Source organism: Otolemur garnettii, unplaced genomic scaffold (assembly GCF_000181295.1).
Source record: "Otolemur garnettii isolate 467f Iridium unplaced genomic scaffold, OtoGar3 scaffold00033, whole genome shotgun sequence".
Classification (NCBI taxonomy): Eukaryota; Metazoa; Chordata; class Mammalia; order Primates; family Galagidae; genus Otolemur; species Otolemur garnettii.
The window spans coordinates 10,482,572-10,494,155 of record NW_003852428.1 but is presented as its reverse complement, the minus strand read 5'-3'; the positions used below and the strand labels follow the sequence as shown (position 1 = coordinate 10,494,155).

Here is an 11,584-nt window from a genome sequence, read left to right as displayed (position 1 = left end):
TGTGACAAGCCCAGTGCTGTCCCACCCTGTGTCTTCATGTGACAAGCCCAGTGCTGTCCCACACTGTCTTTAATGTACTTTTAAAAGGCGGCTAATTTAGCATGGATACTGGTCCTTTCTAAATCTCCTCTTGGAATTTGATCCCCAGTGTTAGGAACTGGTCCCAGTGGGAGGTGTTTGGGTCATGGCAGTGGATCCTTCGCCAATGGCTTGGTGCTGTTCCCAGGAGTGAGTGAGCTCTCCCTGGGTCAGTTCCCAGGAGAGATGATAGTTTATAAGCCATGCCACCCCAATAGTCTCTCTTTTGCCCCCGCCCTTGCCACATGATGCCTGCCCCCTTCCCTTTCTCCAGGAGTAGAAGCCCCCTGCAGCCCTCACCAGAGGCAGAGAATGGCAGCTTGCTGCTTGTGCAGCCTCCGGCACCATGTGCCAAATAAACCTCTTTTCCTGGGAAATTACCCAGTCTCAGGCGTTCCATCAGAGCAGCGCAAAGGGACGAAGACAGCAGCTCTTCCTGAAGACATTTTATTCCAGTTGTCAGGAATTGGTTGTATTAGATTGTTAGAAACATAGACTTCATTTCCATTTGGGGGGCAAAATACTTTTAGCAAATAAAAAGGTGATGAAGTTATTAAAAAAAAAAAAAAACCCAACAACAACAGATGTCTTACATGTGAGTGACTCCTATAGATTTGGTGCACTTGTGCGATGTACAACCTGAATAACTGTGCCAGGCAGCTGCTTCAGGGAGAAGTTATGCTGAGACTGGTAATCCATCAAGAAACTTGGGGATTGTGTGAAGAACGTGACGCATCTATATAGACAGGGCAGTATTTCCAGAGGACAGTATGGCAATCTGTGTCAAAAGCATTATAAAAAGGCATACCCTCTAATTCAAGCAAATTTATGCAAAAAATATAGTTAGAGACATGATAAAGATTTCTCTACAAGCTTAATCACATCAGCATTACTTCTGATAACATCAACCATAAAATTTGAAATGACTTAATATTCGTCAGTAAGGGATTTTTGTAAATAAAGCAAAGCATAGCGTTATGCGTGTTTAAAGCTGAGATCATGGAAGAAACGTTCTGTTGAAGAAGTCCTGAACATATCGAAAAGCCTATAAAGGACATAACTGAGAATGTGTGATTATAAAATCATAAAATTGAGTATGTATTTACATACCCATATACATAGCCTAGAAAAAAGACTGCGAATAGCCATTGCCACTGGGTTGGGCAATAATGGGCAACTTAATTATTTTTCCTTCTGCTTTTATGTTACTTTTCTATTTTTACAAAAATGTATTACTTTTATAATGAGAAAGATTAAAAATAATTGGTTTTAATATAGCCATTTATCCTGTAATTAGATTTTTACCAAAAATAAAGACGGATTACTGTTGTCTTTTATCTTTCCTTTATCTCAATTTTTTTGCCTTTGTTAGGACGTAGGAATAACAAGAGTAAGAACATAAGGAAATGGGATTTTATTTTATTTTTTTGGAGAGGGGCACATGACTGATGTTGCCCAGGTGTGATGACATTTCTCAAGGGATGAGAAACCTCTGGCTTGTTTCCTTCAAAGCGGCTTAATGCAAACACAGCATGTCATTCACCAGGTGATCCAGGTCCCTGTTGTTCTGAATATGTTGTTGTGACAACTGACACTGGCAATGTCAGCCATGTAGTACAGTAAATGTTTATTGGCTGATTGTATCTTACACCAATGTAGTCAGTGGTGGGGGTGGGGGACGTTCTGCTCCATTGTGCCATTTAGACATTGGGAACCTAGGCTTTGTCCACCGTAATCAAAGTGTAGCCCCCAAAGTTGCCACAAAATAAGAGATAATATTTAGGCACCTGCAATGGCAATCATTGCCAGACAGGCATGGCCTCCCTCACCTCTGTCCACATTCTATTGGCCAGGTCTTACCTTACTTTAACTTACCTGCAAGCGAGGCTGGGAAATGCAGCCTTTATATGTGTCCAGGAGGAAAGTGGAACAAGTAGATAAATGTAGGACTAGCACTTGTACCTAGTGTAACTTCATATTCAGACAAGATGATTTTTGTCTTTATTCAGAAAGAATAGCATTTTAATATTCTGTTTGATTTTGGCATACAAATAAAATACTGCTTTTAAATTTTATTCTTAGTAACCTACTTAAAACCTTCTTTTCAAAGCACATTGTTCTACAGTCTTGGTATGGAGCTGAGACAGTCTGGTCGCGTTTATCAGGGAGTAAATGATGCCTAAGAACATGGTAACAACGTTTCCCTAATGCAACCCCCAAAGGGCTATTGGCTAAGAGGAGCGCTGTTTAATAACGGCCTTGTGTGTCGACCACAGGCTACATCTTGCCTGCTGGAGTAAGTCTGTTACCCCATGGCTTCAGAAGTGTTTATGTCTGATAGGAAACACTTCAGCTTACATCAGACACTGGCAAAACACTTCCCTTCCTGAGATTTTTTTATTTGCTGAAGATGACAGTTAAAAAAAAAAAAAAAAGCGTTTGAGCATTTGGAATGACGTGGTCTCATTTTTCAGATCTATAGCCTTAGGTAATGTCCAGTCATAATAAATAAACTGTAGACCTAATTATCCTTCCTGTAATGTTTACAAAGCCAAGGGCAGGTTGGAAGTAGAGTTGGAGAGGCCGATGAAAGGTGAAGGTGTATTGCTTATTCATTTTGAACACAGGGAGGGAGTTTTCATTTTAAATGCAGAATTAATTAACCACTGCTTGTGGGCAGCTAGTTCCAACTGCTTCCAGTCCCTGGAAACCTGGAACTTTCCGTCTGTTTTTTGTAAAGCCCCTAACTCACAGAGTTGTTTATTGTTATTTTTAATTAATCGGCTAAAAATGCGTCTGTTGAGAATGTTGTGTCTCTACGAGGCGCTTTTGGGTCATGTGACTTTATTCTGGAAATTGGGTGTGACAGTGAGGTTGGCCTGTATCAGGGATGAACAGGGACCCGAGCAACTTCAGGGAACCACCTCACTCTGCTGGTACCAGGCTGTCCATCACCTGAGGCCTCTCTCTGTGGGCCTGTATCACCAGACACTGTATCTGGGCTCAGGTCCTCTGGGCAAGACCCCTTTAAGAAGATTAAAACCATGTATTCTAGGACACTATACAGAGGGTGGAAATTTTAATGCCTTTGGGAAGGAAAGAAATTTATTGCAGTCGACATCCTCTTCCAAGTATATCTGTGAAAGGGCAGCCACAGCAATGACATGTCACAGCCCCTCTTCTGCTCCCGTAGGGATTTTAAGAGAGCTAAGTAGTTTTAGACCAAGAAAAATGATCCCTCTCTCAGGAGTCCAAGACAGGCCCCAAATTCCTCAGCACATAATTTTAGTGAAATCCTCTCCTTTTAGTGACTTGTTTGCAGTTTGAAGATGGGAACTTGAAGTTGCTCCTTTTATCTTCCTCTTACTTGTTTGGATTCCTCTAAATTCCTTAAATTCCAATTTTCTCATATGGAAAATGAGAGACTTTTGGCACCTCCCAAGGGCTACATAGAGAGGGTTAAATTTAGCAATACGAAGCCCCTTTAAAGTTTGAAGTGATAAAAAATTAAAATGTTTTAATAATTTTCCCACATTGATTATTTAGATACATTTCAATGAAAGGTAAATTCTATGGTAATTTCCTGCCCCCACTCCGTGCCGCCCACCTGCTCATCTGTCGCTCCTGTCATCCAGCTGTTCATTCCCCTGTTACTGCTGATACACGGTCTTCATTAATCATTGTGCACATTTGGGGGGGTACATGAAGGAATAGGCCCAAGTATCTGCTCCCAGAGGTCTGGTAAGGAAGGTCACTGAATGTCACCATGTAATACACGTTATGAGAAATGGACATGGGAAGTACCATCAGGAAAAGATGAATGGTCCATCCATCTGCATGGGCAGTGGGGTCAGATAGATGTGCGTGATCTGGGTATTAAAGGATAAACAGGGGTATTCAAGGCCGGGGATGGCAGAGATTTAAGGAACATGAATTAGCAGTGGGGAAATGTGGTAGGTGGAATAATGGCCCCCAAGATGTCCATGTCCTGATCCCCAGGATCTCTGAATGTGTTACCCATCACATGGCAAATGGGACTTTGTAGTTGTGATTACAGATCTTGAGATCCTGCATTATCCAGGCAAACCCAGTGTCATCACAGGTGTCCTCCTAAGAGGACAAGGGTCAGAGTCAGAGAAAGATCCAGGACAACAGAAGCAGATGTCAAGTTACAGAGACTGGAAGCCGCTGGACTGCTCACTTAGGGGATGCAAGAAGGGGCTGCAAGCCAGCGAATGCCAGTGGTCTCTAGAAGCTGAACACATCAAGGAAATGGATTCTCCACTAGAGCCCCCAGAAAGAACTCGGCCCTGTGTACACCTTGACGTTAGCCCCGAGAGATCCATTCTGGCTTCTGGCTTCTGGCTTCTGGTGCTGTAAGACTGACAGTTTGTGCTGTGACGCCTCAAGTTGGCCATTTGTTAGAGCAGTAGTAGTAAATTAATGCATTTGAATAAGAGCTGCTCCCACATCATGACCTCCTGGTGTCTCCACCAGGCCTGCTGCACTGCGAGCCTGAGGTTTCTATGGTTGAGTGAAGTGCATGCGTGAGTGAGAGCAGGTGGGAGGCTGGGCTGGGGACATGCAGTGGGCAGTGAAGATGCAGGTAGAGGCTGGATTACAGAAATGTGTTTGGAAAGGAATGATCTGGATGGAATCCATTGACAGAGCTTCCAGTGAGGGCTGAGGGAATGAGATGTTTCTTTTTCTTTAGCATGTGAATAATTTTTGTAAGGTTTTCTTTCATTTTAATGGGTAAAGAAAATATTTATTGCCAGATGTGGCAACTCACACATGTATTCCTGGCAATTGGGAGGCTGGAGTGGGAGGATTGCTTGAGGCCAGGAGCTCGAGACTATCTTGGGCAACAGAGCAAGATCCCCTTCTCCAGAAAAATAGAAACTTTAGCCGGGTATAGAAGCACTCACTTGCACGTAGTCTCACCTACTCGGGAGGCTGAGGATTGCTTGATCCTAGGAGTTTGAGATTACAGTGAGCTAGAATGCCACTGTCCTCCAGCTTGGGTAACAGAATGAGACCCCATCTCTATTAAAAAGAAAAGAAAACATTTATTTATAATACTGTTGAATATCAACTAAAGGAGAAAGAAGAATTCTGGGTGGGAAGGTGTGGGTTCTATATTCCTCTGTGCCACTAACACATTATTGAACCTGTGATAAGTCATTTCTGCTTTTGTTCTCATGAGACCATCTCAGGCTTTTCTTAGCCCTAACATTCTGTCCCTGTGTGTCAGTGTCACAAAGTCGGTGGTGGCATCTGTGGATCGTCAGGCTGTGACCTTTGTTTCTGTCCTCCTTTCAGTATGCTATGTGGCACTTAGTAGGAGTAATTGTTGGAAGTATGAGTGGATCGGTGAACAAACAGGGGGGCACAGTGACGTACCACAGGGAGTCAGAGAAGAAAGAGAAGGTTCTTTATCTAAGCCAGTGGCGATAAATTTGGGGGTAGTTAAGGATGGAGGGATACTCCATGTTGTTTGGGAGAAAATTTGCTAAATTTTTAAAATATTCCACTTGTACTTCTCTGAGTGAAGAGATTTTTTTCTGACTGTGACACTGAGCAAGTCAGATTCCAGCTTATCTAAGACTTCACCTGACAGCAGCATCCATCAGACAGCAGTAAATCCCCGGCAACAAAGACGCCTCCGTCTGGAGCACGAACAAACCGTAAAACTCACGACTGCGGCTGGGAAAATAATGTTTTCCAATTCTTAGTTATGTTTATAGTGTGAATAAAAGCTGAGATGCAGGCTTTGTACATGACATTAAATGCCTAAGGTTTGCACATGCTTTTTGGCTACATGGCTTGTATAAAGGAAGGATAAAGACAAGGATTTGGAAGAGACTGCAGCTACTGCCGCTGAGGGAGTTTCGTCGTTCAGGCTCACGTGAGGGAGAAGAAAGTAACAGAAGCATCTCCAAGCTCACGGTGGACAGAGCTGGATCTGAGAGGCCTTCAGGGGACAGGAATGATGTTTACTAGTTCAGATGTCAGGAAGACACGTCTACAGGGGGTGGTGGAATACGCCATCTATTTCTGTGATGCCGCAAAACCGAGCTGGATGGGAGGGTGCAGAGCAAAGTGCAGGCTTTTAAGAAAGGTAGACCTGGGTTCAAATCCTAACTTTGCAAGTTACCAAGTGTATGACTTTGGCCACCGTCCTCTGTGCTCATCTGTAAGGTGGGCCAACAGTGTCCTCTGCACGGCATTGTTACTGGGAGTCAGTGACAGAAGGTCCACGCAGAGCTTTGCAGTGCACTTGGCACATAGGAAACTCTCACTACGTGTCGTTGTTGTTATGAGCAAATCCACGTCGTGCATTAGACCTTGGAATGTCTTACCGTGATCTAATCTCAATTCTGCTGTCACCAACCTGGTTTTCGAGTTGGCTAACTGAAAGCAGAGCAGATGTACAAACACACAACAATAGTACCAGAAAAAAAAAAAAGTTTTAACAAAGGCCCTGTGGGTCTCCTTGCCAGAGAACAGTGACCAGATGTTGTGGTTTTTTCAGGAATTCTCTCATGAGGGGCCCTTGGACTTCATGTACTGAAACCTCTAATGGACACTAGTTCCAAATGCTTCCAGTCAGCCGTCTGGCTGACTTTGTTCCCTGGTCACCTGTTTGTTCCCAACCCCAGATCTTTCATTTCTGGGCGGTTTCATCCAGACTCACTGCCCTGATGTGCGGATGGGCCGGGGATCTTGATCTTGTCATTGGGGATCCTAAAGGGCCGAGTTTATCTGCTCATTGTGTTGGACACTGCACACTCAGAAAGCCTGCATGTCATGAAGCTCACACTACACATTAACTATTGCTACATAAATTTGACAGCACATCACAGAATAACACTGACTAGGCCCAATATCAAACCAAACAGCATCTCTGTGGGCCTTCTGTCCAAATCACCCCACCTTGTTTGCAAGACTATTATCTGAGCCAGGGACCTGTTCCAGGTCAGCTTGTGTTCCTTTTCCTCTCTAGTCGCTCTCTCTCTCTCTCTCTCTCGCTCTCTTTTTTATCAGTTTTATAGGTTCTTTTTTTTTAATTTTAATTAATTTGTTTATTGTTTGGGATTCATTGAGGGTACAAAGAATTAGGTTGCACTGATTGTGTTTGTTAGGTAAAGTCCCACTCTCGTAATTGTGTCCCACGAACAAGAGGTGTGCCATACTCTCTTCAGCTGTGAAAAAAATTCATCAGTGCCTGGGGTGTTATTTTAATGGCTGCATTTTATCCAAAACGTAAATGTACATAATTAGAAAAAAGCTCTCGATTTACATAATTTTCAATGTAATTTAGAAGGTGAAATTGAATGTTTTTGGATCTGTATCTTTAGTTACTAGATTTGTAATAGCTTGGAAATGCAGCGATGCTTGAAATATAACTTTTTGGAAGGAAAAAGTATAAGAAATTGTGACCTCCTTAGATTTCAATGGATTGGATCAGTGAGCCAAGAAGTACAGTGACCACCCACAGGAGCTTCAGCCATGGTGCCGTGATAGTCAAAGACTTGGCCTGGGCTAGTCAGGATTAAGTGCAGACAGTTGCTACCTGGGCCAGAGAAATCCTAGAGCCAGTCTTGTGAGTTTAGCATCTATGCAGCGTTCCAACTCATTGAGTTCCCCAACTCAATGCCCGGCAGGTTGGGGATCCTATGTGTTTAATACCACTTTGTCTTTTACCATAATACAATTTTCTCCTGCTCACACTAAGAGCATTATAGGCAAAAACATTAGAGAGAATCAGAATCCAAAGCCACCCTGGATTGGCATAGGTGGTTATAAGAGTAACAAAACCCCTTTATAGGAAACTGTATTTGGGAGTCAGAAATCCACCCAGACTGATTATAATTCAAAAACCCTGTGTATAACTCCTGCCTTTTGCTATTCACATGTCTGAGCTTAACTCCTGGAATCCTGGTTGTCTTAATGAATCTGAATCGTGTCCACAGAGAAAGGCATTCAGAGGTGGAGTCGGGGGATGAGCTCACCTCCCACTTAGAACAACCTCCTGTCCCTTTCCTGTCTTCACTGTCTATTGGAGACACCCACCTGCACTCACGGTTACTTATTAGTGTTCTAAATGCACTTAATGTGACGTGAGAAGAGAAATGGAGAATGATCATCTCATAGAACTGTAGGACTTTTTGCTTTAGTTATAATAGTGATAACTGGCTTTCATCTTAACTGGTATGTGCCATTCTTAAGGCGCTGTTTGGGTTAAAGGCGTGAGAACACATCTGATCATTGGGGTGATGGGAGGAGTGCATTAGACTTTAGTGGGGAAGGGGAGGAATGCTGACAACAGCTGACGCTTAGGAGAGTCCTGCAAATGATCACTGAGGAAATGCTCGTGTCCCGCAGGAGTTTCCGGCTCACTGGACATTCATGTGAGTGAATAAATGAGGTCAGTAGTTGCTTGAGTCTAGATCTAACTCTCATGTCTATATAAATGCGATTTTTGGGGGGCACAGATTGAATGTATGTTGAGTTTTGAAGAATGAAACTACCATGCACATTGGGGAATGACAGTACTCACAAATTAGAGCTTTCACGGGGTTATTCCCCATTTGAGTCACATCACAGAGGGTGTGACAAGCAGCGGCTCCCCACACAAGCATCTGTATTTACAGCTGGTGAGCTCAGGACGAAGCATGCAACTAATTATTGCATCTTCCTGGGTAGATGTGTTATCATTATAATTTTATTTCCTTCTCTTTCTTCTCTATTATGCAGTTAAGGCATGATATCATTTCTTTTGAAATTATGATTGCAGGTTAATATTCTTGAATGTCCTTCTAGGATGGTGAAGGGAACATATTGGTTCCAAGATGTGAATGTCGGGTCCCACTAGGGATGGGAACCATTGCTGAGGTGCTTACCGTGTCTTCAATATATGATAAAGGAATGATGACTCAGCCTCAGCTACTTGGTGGCAAGTCCCAATTTATAAATTGGAAGTCTGAGGCTTGCTTAGTGGAGAGTGGAAATGTTTCTGGAGTTGGGAGCTGGCATCCAAACCTAGGTAGGTCTGGTGACTCACACACACCACGCTCTTCACCACTCCATAGCACACCTCCCATCAAAGGCTCTGCTCTGCTTTGTCATCAGCCAAAAGCAAGGCCACATTCTCGCCCACACCAAGACCCTCAGTCTGTACTCGGGGGCGCTCCAGGTCAATCAGCCAGCACCTTTCAATAGGTGTCCAAGCTGAGAAAACTTGGGCAGTGAACTTGGGCAATAGCATCGTGTCCCCAAAGCTGAAGGTTCCTGACCATCAGTAAGACCAGAACATACTTGGTTTCCTCTTCTGATCATGTTCCAAGGCAGATGACAGTGGGCTGACTGCAGCTGAGCACGTGTGTGTCTGAACCGCGCCATCTGGGAGTTTTGTTTGGTGAAGGAGGAATGAGGCTGACAAGGCACAGAATTATCACCACACAGAGGGGTAGGAGAGGAACATTCTAGAATGCACACTGGAAGAAAGGGAGCTCTTCTCTATTTCCAGCTACCAAGGGGAGAGCCAGAGCCAGTAAGCCAGACTCCTTTGCCCATCTCTCCAGAGTCTCCAGGCCATGTGCAGGATGTCACCACCGTCCTCTTCCCACTGCCCTGGCTCTTGGTGGCAGGTCTGACTCCAGACACAGCAGGCCACGCTGCTGCTTGCCACATGGGGGTTGCACATTGTGAGACATCATTTGTTTGTTTCTACTCTTTTCTTTGCCCTTTTAAATATTATGACCATTGCTTTTTGCCCTTTGATTATTTCTTTTCTAAGGTAAATATTGTAGAAGAAGGGCATTTTTGAATTATTATCACTATATTTTTAGGAAAAACTCATATTGTAATAACTTCTGGTGTGATATAAGGAATAAATGGGAAAATGCAGCATGTTGAATAATTCCTACCTTCTTAGGTCATTAACAGGTCTTGGTGCAGAGCTTGTGGGGACAGCTTTCATCACTGTCTTTAAATAAACTCACTAAGCATCTCAGATGAGTATCAGTAGCATAACCTATGGAAATAGCTGTCACCTGGGGTGTGAGTAAGAGACCAACTTTGCCCCTCAGTCTCTTATCTCTAAGATGGAAAAATAATAGCTCCTCGGAAGGTAGGTTGTACTGGTCAAGATAAACAAAAACACTTAGAAGAGGACCTACCGCATAGTAAATGCTCCATAAATTGAGCTTGTGGAAGGAGTCACGACTGTCAAGGCCGATTCATTTCTTACCATGATCTCTCACAAGTTTGCCGATGAGGAAAACTGTCTCAGCAGATTTAAGTGACTGTCCCATTCAACTAATGATGGGTGGGGCTGAATCCAGTTGTGTCTAAACTGGTTTTCTCAACCTTAGCACAACTGAAATTTCATCTCCATGATTCTTAATTTGGGGGGAGATGGCTGTGTGGTAAATTGTAGGATGTTTCTCAGCATCATGGGCCTGTCCTACTAGAGCCCAAAGGCGACCATCAAAAATGTCTCCAGACATTGCCAAACGTCCCTAAAGAAGGGAGTTGTGTGCAAAATCGCCTCTGCTTGAGAACCACTGGTACAAACCCGTAGTTTTCTGTGCTTGTTACTGTCCTCTTTATATACAAAAATCCTGTTATTCTATATTTTTAAACAAATGTGTTAAGTGATGAGGCATTTCTTTAGAAACTTTTGCATTCCAGCTTTTAAAACTACAAATTTACTTTAAATAATCAGTTCCATGGGCGTAACTAAAACCCAATTCAATTAAAATAAATAATGATACCAAGCTAGGAAACTGTCCCTTTGTCAGTGATTAGAGTAAACATACATCGTTCTTTAAAATTCCCTTTCAGCACCATGGGCGTGAAAGTACTCCCCAACCCTGGGGAGATATCACTGGGTTCTTTAGTTTATTTTATTTTTAATTGGCACATAGTAATTGCATTTATTTCTGGGGTACAATGTGTCTTCTTGTACTTTGTATAATCATCAAATTAGGGCAATTAGCATATCCATCACCTCAAACATTTATGATTTCTTTGGGGTGAGAACATTCAAGTCCTGTCTTCTAGCTATTTTGAAATATGCAATACATGATTGTTAACAATAGGGGCCAGGATTTATTCTTCCTCTTGTAACTTCCAACATCGAGGACATCTCAGGGAGTAAAATAAGCCAAGCAGAGGATGAATGTGTATAAGCTCCCTCATAGGTAGACTCTAAAAACACTGATCTCTTAGAAGTCAAGAGTAGAATAGTGGTTGTCAAAGGCTGGGAGGGTGAGGAGGATGGTGAGGGGAGAGATTGGTTAGTCAACAGGTACCCAGTTCTTTTAATGTGCAAACCATAGGCGCTCAGTGCAGCTGCACTTGTAGGTTGGAGGAGAATGAATGGGGTTTCCTGTGCATGGAGTGTTGTTTTTTTTTTTTTATTGAATGGTAACTATGTACATTAATGCACTTCTGGGGTACAGTGTGGGGTTTTCACATGCAATCTGAAATACTTCCA

At 43.0% G+C, this 11,584-nt stretch overlaps 1 protein-coding gene across 2 annotated transcripts in view; it reads left to right on the top strand.

Annotated features, from left to right (window-relative positions):
* The window catches only part of FBXL7 (F-box and leucine rich repeat protein 7), a 409,539-nt gene that overhangs the window by 176,668 nt on the left and 221,287 nt on the right, over positions 1 to 11,584 (top strand). The window lies entirely within an intron of this gene.